This window comes from Anolis carolinensis, chromosome 6 (assembly GCF_035594765.1).
Source record: "Anolis carolinensis isolate JA03-04 chromosome 6, rAnoCar3.1.pri, whole genome shotgun sequence".
In the NCBI taxonomy this organism is placed as follows: domain Eukaryota; kingdom Metazoa; phylum Chordata; class Lepidosauria; order Squamata; family Dactyloidae; genus Anolis; species Anolis carolinensis.
The window spans coordinates 15,707,619-15,720,012 of NC_085846.1; the positions used below are offsets into that span (position 1 = coordinate 15,707,619).

At 45.2% G+C, this 12,394-nt stretch overlaps 1 protein-coding gene across 1 annotated transcript in view; it reads right to left on the reverse strand.

Moving 5' to 3' along the window:
* The window catches only part of cacng7 (calcium voltage-gated channel auxiliary subunit gamma 7), a 52,661-nt gene extending 40,543 nt beyond the window's left edge, over window positions 1-12,118 (reverse strand). Inside the window, exon 1 of the mRNA XM_062957244.1 lies at window positions 10,716-12,118. The gene's annotated coding sequence lies outside the window, so the exon portion shown is untranslated. The remainder of the gene's footprint in view (window positions 1-10,715) is intronic.
* Between the last annotated feature and the right edge of the window lie 276 nt (window positions 12,119-12,394).

A 12,394-nucleotide genomic window follows, 5' to 3' on the forward strand; every position in this document is an offset into this window, starting at 1 on the left:
TGTATTATGCTGTCTCCAATGCACAATCGCTAGAATTGGAAAGATTTAACCTAGTGACCTTCTGCTCTTACTGATGGACTAATTTCTTACCTTAAAATGTTATAGATTCAATGAAAGAGATGATCACCTAAACTGGGACTGATAGAATGTTCTCAATTGCACCTGTATCGCCATTCATAAAGATGGTGCACACAAAAGCATAGTTTTGTCATGCCATGCAACCACGGTGACCATAGACAGATTCCATACTTTCTGAAGTGCAAGTAACTCACTTTCATTGCTGCAGCAGTGGTTCTTAACTTCATTTTGCAGAATTTCTCACCTTCAAGTCATATTGACTAGGAGTACTTCTACACTAGTGGTTCTCAGCCTGTGGGTCCCCAGGTGTTTTGGCCTGCAACTCCCAGAGATCCCAGCCAGTTTACCAGCTGTTAGGATTTCTGGAAGTTGAAGGCCAAAACATCTGGGGACCCACAGGTTGAGAACCACTGATCTACACTGTAAAATTAATGCAGTTTGACACCACTTTAACTGCCATGGCTCAATGCTATGGAACTCTAGGAGTTGTACTTTGGGAAGGCAGAGAAGTCCAAAGACCTTGTAAAACCACAACTCACGGGATTTCATAGCATTGAGCCATGGCAGTTAAAGTGATGCCAAACTGCATTGATTTTACAGTGTAGATGCCTCTTAGGAGTTATGTATCTTGACTTCACCAAAGTCTTCTGCAAAGTCCACTCTTATACTCATGCTGATAAAATGTGAACAAAATTATACTGCTGTTAGGTGGATTTGTAGGTGGTTGATGGATTGAAACCAAACATTGCTCTTCATCATTCAAGTGACAAATGGGATGCTTTAGGGATCAACCCTGGTCTAGTGTAGTCCAACATCTTTATGAATGATTTTGATGGAGGAATAGACAGCATCATCACATTTGCACATACAGTAGAGTCTCACTTATCCAACATAAACGGGCCAGCAGAACGTTTGATAAATGAGACTCTACTTTAGTATCAAACTGGGAGGCAATGATAATTGCTTAGAAAATAGAAACAGGTTTAAAGATGACATGCCTTTCAACTGTTAGCAGGGACAGTTTAACGTAATTATTATTATCAGGATAATAATCAGGATTATTATCAGGCTAAGTATTATTATCAGGAGCCCCCGGTGGCACAATGGGTTAAATGCTTGTACTGGCAGGACTGCTGACCGAAAGGTTGGCGGTTCGATTCAGGGGAGTGGCATGAGCTCCTGTCTGACAGCTCCAGCTTCCCATGCTGGGACATGAGAGAAGCCTCCCACAGGATGGTAAAACATCTCGGCATCCCCTGGGTAACGTTTTTGCAGACAGTCAATTCTCTCACACCAAAAATGACTTGCAGTTTCTCAAGTCGCTTCTGACACGGAAAAAAGATCAGTTGTCCTACTCTTTTAGATCCTTTTCAATCTTCTCAGTTTCTCTTTTCTTCTACTTTCAAGGCAAAATAATTTGCCTACAAATTAAAGCAGTTTGTAGGGAAATGATAGAGGGAGAGAGGAGATAAATGGATAGAATCATGCCCTTCCCAGTAGACTCAGCAAAAGCAAGCTGATGCAAACCCTTTTAGTTTGTGTATTCTTCCTCATCCATCATTTTTGCCATCTTGGCCACACTTCTATGTTGGTTGGCTCTTTCCTGTTTTCATTTAATGGTGGAAGGTATGAGATGATCCTAACAGGTTGGAGTACTGGGCCCAAATTAATAAAATAAAATGCTAAAACTGAGCAGGAAAGATCAGATGCACAAATAAAAGCTCTGTGGCATTTGGATTAAAAGCAATGTACACGAAAAGGATCTAGGATTCTAAATAGACCATAAGCTAAGTACGAGCCAACAGTGTGATACAGCAACAGAACAAGCCAATGCCATTCTAGAAGACAAATTGCCTAGATGTAACAGTAACAATCTATTCTGCTTTGGCCAGACCTCCTCTGGATTTCTGTGTCTTGTGAGAGAATCAAGCAAAAATATTCTAGAGAAGAGAAAACTAGTAGACATATTTAAATATCTAAAGGGTCCTAATGTGGAAATTGGAGTGAGCTTGCCTTCTGCTGCTCCAAGACATAGGACCCAAACAGATGGAACAAATAACTAGGAAGAAGATTCCATTGAAAGAAGAGACTATCTTGGAAGGCAATAGACTTTTAAATAGAGGTCAGGTGGCCACCCATCAGAGGTGTTTAGCAATGGTTTCCTGTAGTGGTAGAAGTTGGACTGAATCAGTGGTTCCCAACCTTCCTAATGCCGCAACCCCTTAATACAGTTCCTCATGTTGTGGTGACCCCCAACCATAACATTATTTTTGTCGCTACTTCTTAGCTGTAATTTTGCTACCGTTATGAATAGTAATGTAAATATCTGATATGTAGGATGTATTTTCATTCACTGTACCAAATTTGGCACAAATACTCGATACACCCAAATTTGAATACTGTTGGGTTGGGGGGGTGGGGTGATTTTGTCTTTTGAGAGTTGTAGTTGCTGGGATCTATAGTTCACTTACAACCAAAGAGCATTCTGAATTTCACCAACGATGGAATTTCCATAACCAACAAAAAATACTAGAAGGTTTGGTGGGCATTGACCTTGAGTTTGGGAGTAATCGTTCACTTAGATCCAGAGAGCACTGTGGACTTCGGATCTGGACCAAACTTGACACAAATGCTCAATATGCCCAAATTTGAACACTGGCGGAGTTTGAGGAAAATAGACATTGACATTTAGGAATTCTAGTTGCTGGGATTTATAGTTTACCTACAATCAAAGAGCCCCTTGAACCCCACCAACGATAGAATTGGGCCAAACTTCCCACACAGAACCCCCATGACCAACAGAAAATACTGGAGGGATTTGGGTTCCTAAGACCATCAGAAATATGTGTTTTCTGATGGTCATTGGCGACCTCTCTGAAACCGCCATCATGACCCCCCAGTGGTCCTGACCCCCAGGTTGAGAAACACTGGACTAGACTATCGTGCTAAAATTGCTTGTATTGCTTTAACTGTATGTTTCAAATGGTTTTTAATGCTATTCTATTGACAATTTGATTTACAGTACATTTTAATGCTAACTCTTCGCACTGCATTTGTAATTGTGTTTGGTTTGATTTGTAAACTGCCTTGAGTTCCAATGTTTGGAAAGAAAGGCACACTTTAAATAAAGATAATGATGATCATAATCAACAACAACAACACTAGCATCCCTTCCAGCTCTCTGCTTTTATGACATTCAAAACATCTAGACTTGAGAGTCAAATGCTGAGAACGACTGCAGTAATTCACAAGACAGTCTACTTCTATGTTAAAGTGACAGCTATTATACCTGGCAATACCAATCAGCCCCTCCAGTTGGATCCATGTTCTGTTTACATGTTTCAGAAGGGCAGAAGATATCTTAAGTCACTTAATTTTCCTTTTTTAACCATGTCACTTTGTCTAAAGGGATGGTTAAAGAGTATTAAAGGACATCTACTGGGAGCCACTGTCAGTCAGGTTAGGGTAGACAGATAGACTTATTCCTCAGATTGGTAGGAGAGCTTGGGAAAATTATCTTTATGGACTATGATGAAGCCAGTAGAGTTAGATGCAGTGTTGGCCATAGTAGTCTGAGAGTTACAATTTTATAAAATGAACATTGCCAAGCTTTAGAGCAGGCATGGGCAAACTTTGGCCCTCCAGGTGTTTTGGACTTCAACTCCCACAATTCCTAACAGCCTACCAGCTGTTAGGAATTGTTGGAGTTGAAATCCAAAACACCTGGAGGGCCAAGGTTTGCCAATGCCTGCTCTAGAAGAGAGTTTCCTATGTATCTCTGAGTGTGTACTGCTAGAGAAGGGGTCCTGTACAACCCTAGGGTTTTGAACAAATTACATGTCATTCATCTCATGGACAACAAGTTAAACATGAGCCTATAATGTGATGCGGCTGCTAAAAAAGCCAATGGGATTCTGGCCTGCATAAATAGGGGTATAGCATCTAGATCCAGGGAAGTCATGCTACCCCTCTATTCTGCCTTGGTCATGCCACACCTGGAATACTGTGTCCAATTCTGGGCACCACAATTGAAGGGAGATGTTGACAAGCTGGAAAGCGTCAAAAGGAGGGCAACTAAAATGATCAAGGATCTGGAGAACAAGCCCTATGAGGAGCGACTTAAAGAACTGGGCATGTTTAGCCTGCAGAAGAGAAGGCTGAGAGGAGACATGATAGCCATGTACAAATATGTGAAGGGAATTCATAGGGAGGAGGGAGCAAGCTTGTTTTCTGCTGCCCTGCAGACTAGGACGTATAACAATGGCTTCAAACTACAGGAAAGGAGATTCCACCTGAACATCAGGAAGAACTTCCTCACTGTGAGGGCTGTTCGGCAGTGGAACTCTCTCCCCTGGACTGTGGTGGAGGCTCCTTCCTTGGAGGCCTTTAAGCAGAGGCTGGATGGCCATCTGTCGGGGGTGCTTTGAATGAGATTTCCTGCTTCTTGGCAGGGGGTTGGACTGGATGGCCCATGAGGTCTCTTCCAACTCTACTATTCTATGATTCTATGATTCTATCTTCTCTCATGCATTTCATAAAAACCAAGACCACAGGAAGCTTTTGCCACTATTTAGATCCATGGCAGGAAAAGCTCCCATTATATTACAGTGATGTAGTGGTACGTTGAGCATATGGAGATTCAGATTCAAATCCCCTCCCAGCCATAAAGGCTGATGGTATCATTGGGTTAGTTGGTTCATTCAAGACCAATTAACACCAAGAAGATCATATAGAAGATGGTGGTGATGTGGTTTGAGTGCCGGACAAGGACATTGAGAAACCAGAGTTTAAACCTGGACTTAACCTTGGAAACTCCCTGGATGTCAGGTTGGGAATGATGGGAGCTATATCCCAGCGTGTCTGGAGAGCACTAGGTTGTGAAAAGCTTTCTAAGGCATTTAAAGGGAAACCAAATGTTTGTCAATATAGCTGGTAAAATGTATATTTGTAACCCCTCCCAAAATATGTTTGAAGGAAGGGGAATCTCAGGCCTTCAGTGACAAAAGGCAAGCCCTGGAATGAAGAAGGATGCCAAGATAACAGCTTTTATTCATTATATTTTACTGGGTTGCTGTGAGTTTTCCAGGCTGTATGGCCATATTCCAGAAGCATTATGTCCTGACGTTTCGCCTGCATCTATGGCAAGCATCCTCAGAGGTTGTGAAGTCTGTTGGAAACTAGGCAAGTGGGGTTTATAAATCTGTGGAAAGTCCAGGGTGAGAGAAAGAACACTTGCCTGTTGGAGGCAAGTGTGAATGCTGCAAGTGGCCACCTAGATTAGCATTGAATGGCCTTGCAGCTTCAAAGCCTGGCTGCTCCCTGCCTGGGGGAAATCCTTTGTTAGGAGGTGTTAACTAGCCCTGATTGCTTCTTGTCTGGAATTCCCCTGTTTTCTGAGTGTTGTTCTTTATATACTGTCCTGATTTTAGAGTTTTTAAAATACTGATAGCCAGATTTTGTTCATTTTCATGGTTTCCTCCTTTCTGTTGAAATTCCCCACATGCTTGTGGATTTCAATGGCTTCTCTGTGTATTCTGAAATGGTGGTTGTGAGAGTGGTCCAGCATTTCTGTGTTCTCAAATAATATGCTGTGTCCAGGTTGGTTCGTCAAGTACTCTGCTATGGCTGACTTCTATGGTTGAATTAGTCTGCAGTGCCTTTCGTGGTCTTTAAACCCCACTTGCCTAGTTTCCAAAAGACATCACAACCTCCGAAGATGCTTGCCATAGATGTGGGTGAACCATCAGGAAGGAATGCTTCTGGAACATAGCCATACAGCCTGAAAAACTCACAGCAACCCAGTGATCCTGGCCATGAAAGCCTTCAACAACACATTATATTTTTATTTCACCTTACCATCCAAGGAATTTAGGGTGGAACTCAGTGTTTTGTCTACCACAATTCACTTCCACAACAACTTTGTGAAGTGGGACAGGCTTAGAGAATGTAACAGAAAGAGAGATCAACCAATGTGGGTTACTGATGGTGAAGGGAAACAAAATTTGATTTAGTGAGCTCCCATATACTAGTTTGCCTTCCCCAAATCCAACTTAATAGCGGGGGGAGGGGGGGGGTGTCAACAAACAATGTCTAGTTAGTATATGGATGAGAGACTGCCAATGAATCCCAGATGTTGTAGGCTCTATTTCTGGAGAGGAACTAGCAAAACCATATTTGAGTATTGCTTGTCTAAGAAAAGCCTATGAAATTCAAGGGGTACTATAAGTATTGGAAGCTAGGCAGGGTCAGCCCTGGTTAGTATCAGGATGGGAGACTGCCAATGAATCCTATATTTCAGATAAGGAACTAACAAACCCACCTCTAAGTATTCCTTACCTTAAAAAACAAGAGACTTTAAGACATCCATATATATATATACACACATAGTGTAGCATTGAAGGGAGTGGAGGAATTACTATTCCACTACCACCATCACCATGGTTTCTTCATGCTCAGCCCCACAGCTCAGCATTGTGACTGTATCAATGTTGCTCTCTTTCTCTGTCTGTCTCACTCACACAGAAAGAGGGAGGTAACAAAAATAGCACAGATGCAACATACATCCTAGGACATGACCCTTCTGCAGCTATTGGACCCATATGCTAAATTAACTTTCACCCATTAGCACAATGCTCAGGCCAGATCTAGCCCAAGTCTCTCCCCCTCCCGCCTGCCCCCCCCCCCCCGTTCCAATTGCACAGTAACTGCACACCCTCCCTCCAGCAATCCCTGTACCATATTCGTTTGTGGCGGGGAATACAATCTCACCGCAACGTCACCATCTGGGATCACATTAAAGGCTATTGTGTGGCAGAGAGGTGGCAGCAGATGTGGGGGGAGAAGGTGCTCACCGTATATGCAAATCTATTTTCCACTTAAGACCTTCCCTTCTGTCCTCCAGATAGATGCGCACAACCAGGGAGATAACACAAAGGGGGGCTACTTTGGAAATGGCTCCTGGACATAAATCAGGGTTTCAAGGGAATGAAACAAGCAATAATAATGTCAGCCTGTACATAGACCAAAAAAAACCATTCCAAAAAGATATTTGCGTGCCAGCTTGGAGCACACACATGTACAGGCGCACACACTCTTGTGTTGAGAATCCAAATACCCAACAGTGTTATGGAATTCACTTACAGACACAAAAGATACTCTCACAGAGGACAATCCACTAAGAATGGATGAGAAATAGGAAAGGATTATATTCACTAAAACACAGAGGAAATGCACACACATGTAAGTCCTTGAGCACAGCAACAACAGCCTTATTTTCAGGCATCATTTAAACTAACACATATTTTCCCCAACCTTGTGCCTTCTGGATGTGTTAGACTACATCTCCCATCACTCCCAGCAGGCATCATTTAAACTAACTTACAGGACATATTAACACATATTTTCCCCAACCTTGTGCCTTCTAGATGTGTTAAACTACATCTCCCATCACTCCCAGCAGGCATCATTTAAATTAACTAACAGGACATATTAACACATATTTTCCCCAACCTTGTGCCTTCTAGATGTGTTAGACTACATCTCCCATCACTCCCAGCAGGCATCATATAAACTGACAGGACATATTAACACATATTTTCCCCAACCTTGTGCCTTCTAGATGTGTTAGACTACATCTCCCATCACTCCCAGCAGGTATAATTTAAACTAACAGGACATATTTACACATATTTTCCCCAACCTTGTGCCATCTAGATGTGTCAAACTACATCTCCCATCACTCTCAGCAGGCATCATTTAAACTAACAGGAAATATTTACACATATTTTCCCCAACCTTGTGCCTTCTAGATGTGTCAAACTACATCTCCCATCGCTCCCAGCAGGCATTATTTAAACTAACAGGACATATTTACACATATTTTCCCCAACCTTGTGCCTTCTAGATGTGTCAAACTACATCTCCCATCACTCTCAGCAGGCATCATTTAAACTAACAGAACACATTAACACGTATTTTCTCCAACCTTGTGCCTTCTAGATGTGTTAGACTACATCTCCCATCACTCCCAGCAGGCATCATTTAAACTAATAGGACACATTTACACATATTTCCCCAACCTTGTACCATCTAGATGTGTCAAACTACATCTCCCATCACTCCCAGCAGGTATAATTTAAACTGACAGGACATATTAACACATATTTTTCCCAACCTTGTGCCCTCTAGATATGTTAAACTACATCTCCCATCGCTCCCAGCAGGCATTATTTAAACTAACAGGACATATTAACACATATTTTCTCCAACCTTGTGCTCTCTAGATGTGTCAAACTACATCTCCCATCGCTCCCAGCAGGCATTATTTAAACTAACAGGACATATTTACACATATTTTCCCCAACCTTGTGCCATCTAGATGTGTCAGACTACATCTCCCATCACTCCCAGTAGGTATCTGAAATTTCTGGAGGGCGCTGGGTTGGAAAAGGCTGCTTCAAGGAACCCCATAAATCAATATCTCTCTTTCACGCGCACACACATATACACAAATGCATACAGAGAGTATACCCCAAAAAGGGTTAGGAATGGAGGGAAACCATAAAATATGTCCACCGATGGCACCATATGGAATCATACACACACACACACACACAATGTGTAAATGCAAGGTAGTGAAGCATGAGCTAAGAGAAACTGCATACAAAACCACAGGAAGCCAAACAGATAAAGTGAGTTACATGTACTCTGGGTACAAAGAATTCTGGAAGAGTGATGTTAAAAGAGCTGAAGAACATAATCTCCTTTTCCCACACACACACACACACACACATACACACAGATCATAAAGAGATGCACCACACTGTAATGCAACACCCCCAGGGAAAGGTGTTAAAGGCACCATCTTCTCCCCTCCTGTGTCCTGTATTGCGGGCAATTAAACCAGCATCACATCCTAGCGCAATGCCAGAGATAGGCTAAAGAAAGGGGACCAAAGCCTTGGAAGAAATCACTCTGATATGCAGGACACTCTCTTTCAGATCACAACACACAGCTCTGCTTACTAATGAAGTCCACAGAGGAAGGTGCTAAAGGGACTGACATGCTACGGTGCCCCCTCCTGTGTACACTGTCATACCACAATGCATACAATGTGCAAAGCAGGCACGGTGTTCGGCGAATCCATTTGTATGGCAAGAAATCACATACTATACACTTTTTACGCAAGACGGGGGAAGTGTTGAAAGGCATTAAACCACAAAGCGCAAGAAGAAACAATATTGTGAAGGCAGTGACATACAGTCCTCTCTGGATATCTCCCACTCTCTCACACACATATGTGTGCACATATAAACACACACCAGAAATTTACAGAGAACTAACGCATGCATGCTTACTCTCTGTAATGGGAATCTTATGCACACACACTGTGTCTAATAGAAGCTGTCATTCGGCGCCTCACATAGACAGCAATGCACTGCCTTTGTCCTCCTAGGAGAGAAAGTTCCCCCACACTTTTGGGGCGGAGGGCCAATTCTGCCATCCTGCAAGCCTTGATTGTCCCCTAGGAGAGTTTCAAGGAAGCGGTTTGCAGGGGGAAAGACATCACTGGCTTGCTCCCGCAAAGGAATCAGAGCACAAAGCCAAGATGACATTTCTGTACTCAGCAAAACGCCGACCCCTTGAAAGAGAACCTAAAGGAATGTCTCTAAGGCACCAGCCACAGGACATCAGACTGAACACACCTCTGCAACACACATAAGCATTGCACAATTTCACTCACACCAATTACCAAAGGCTGCCGGCTCACAATGCAGGCCAAAGTTGTTAAAAAAATATATACCATAGATACGTTGTTGAAAGCTTTCATGACCAGAATCACTAGCTTGTTGTGAGTTTCCTGGGCTGTATGGCTATGTTCCAGAAGCATTATCTCCTGATGTTTCGCCTGCATCTATGGCAGGCACCCTCAGAAGTTGTGAGGTATGTTGGAAACTAAGCAAGTGGGGTTTGTATATTTGTGTAAAGTCCAGGGTGGGAGAAATAACTCGTCTGTGTGAGGCAGGTGTGACTGTTTCAATAGGCCACCTTGATTAGCATTGAATAGCCTTTCAGTTTCAAGATCTGGCTGGGGGAATCCTTTGTTGGGAGGTGTTAGCTGGTCTTGACCGATTCATGTCATTGAAAGGCTATTCAATGCTAATCAAGGTGGTCAGCTGTAACATTCACGCCTGCCTCTGACAGACTAAGAGTTCTTCCTCCTACCCTGAACGTTCCACAGATATATAAACCCACTTGCATAGATTCCAACAGACCTCACAAACTCTGAGGATGCCTGTCATAGGTGAAACGTCAGGAGAGAATGCTTCTGGAACATGGCCATACCGTTTGGAAAACTCACAACCCATACCAGAGATAAATTGATCCCTCCCCCACTCCGCAGAAATAAAATATCTAAGGCGCAGAGAGGTTATAGAAAAGGCAAGCTGTATAAGAACTCAGGGTTTTGCCCAAAAGAAGAGTTCTGTGTAACTCTGAAGCTTGCCTCTGTCTAAACTGATTTGGGGACCTTTTGTATCTCCAATGCAGATGGATAGAGAGACACACAGAAGAGACAGGATCTTGTCAACAGAAAATGTCAAAGGAGAGCCATGGATGAGGAAAGCTGGACCTCTCACCTTGCGGTCAGTTAGAATCCCACTGGGGCTCGGAGTTCCTTGCTCTTCCACCGCACCTGCATTGCTTTCCTGCTCCTTTTTGGGGGGCCTCCGAGGTGCCAAGGGGGGTCTTTGTTCTGGCAGGACTGGGGCAAAGCTGGCAGGCAGGCAGGCTCCGGGGCCACTCTCTTTCAGGGCCAAGGAGGGGCTACTCTACCCCCAAAGACGCTCCTGAAGGCCCCATCCAGAAGTTTGGTCTCCTTCCTCCAGAAGAGAGAAAGGGTGCAGTGTTCTCCGGAGGGATGGAGGGCTGGGAAGGAGGGAATGAATGCAGCAGAGGCTGAGGCCGGGTCGGGGAGGGCGATGGGGTGGCAAATATCGAACCGGGCACCAGCGGAAAGAATGCAGCAAGCGAGGAAAAGAGGGAGGGCGGGAGGGAGCGGGAATGACAGAATGAAAAAGGGAGCCAGCAGAGGGATGCAGCAGCAGCAGCAGCAGCAGGGGCGAGGGAGAGAATAACAGAGCGCGTCAGGAGTCAGGCTCATGCAGCCGCAGACAAACAGAGGCAGGAGCAAGGAAAGGGACCCGAGAAGGAAGAGGCTGGGGCAGGGAAAGCGGGAGAATGGAGCAAGAAGAGGGCAGGAAAGGCGAGAGGGAGGCAAAGGGAGGGGAGAGGATGCAGCAGACGAGGAGGAGGAGGAGGAGGAGGAGGAGGGAGATGAGGGATGAAGGAGCGCGAAGACAGAGGAGGGATTGAGGGAGGGAGAGAGAACTGGGGAGATGCTGGAAAGGGGGGGAAGGTTGTCCCCAAAAGGAGCCACAAAAGGACGTCGGGGATGTCTTTTGGAGGGGAAGCTACACGATGGGGAGAAAGGGGGAGAGATGGGGATTCAGAAGGGTGCGATAAGGATATTCCCTACTGGGGAAAGCAGTAGGAAGAATAGGGAGAGAGATGCCCTGAGCTGGAGATATAACCCCGTTTTCGGAAAGGGGTGGGGATGATGATGATGATGATGATGGAGAGAGAAAGCAAGAGACAAGGGATGCGCGGAAGGGAAGGGAAGGCGGCTACCGAGTGTGTCCTTCCTGGGGGCTTCGATCCGGCAGTGATGCCGCAGTCAGACCCCGAGTGGGCAGCCTCTCGCTCTTGCCTTCCTCCTCCTCCTCCTCCTCCTCCTCCTCCTCCCTCCACTTCTTGCTTCCCTTTCTCTTTCTCCGGCTCTCACGCACAGGGGGGATTCACGCGTACACACAGGCAAGGGGGAGAGAGGGGAAAGGCAGGCAAAGGGCGCCCCCGCGGCTGCCGGATCCCGCTCGATCACGGGATCCGCCGGGCTGGGAACTGAGGAGGATTCACAATCGCCCAACAGGGAAGCCAGAGCCAGAGCCAGAGCCGCCACCAGCAAGTCCGGTTCCCTGCAGCTGGCCGTGATGTCAGAGGGACCACTCTTAAAGGGGCAGCAGCAGCAGGCGGAGAGGGAGGGAGGGAGGGAGGGAGGGAGAGCCCTGTGTGTGTGTGTGTGTGTGTGTGTCTGTGAGCGAAGCAGAGAATCACAGGCTTGGAAGAGAGTGAGAGCCCCGCGCGCCATCCAGCCCAACCCCTTGTCGTGGAGGAAGGCACCATCGAAGCACTCCCGACAGATGGCCACGCAGTCCCATAATTCAGGTTCAGGCCACTGACTTTTCATCTGGTGCCACTG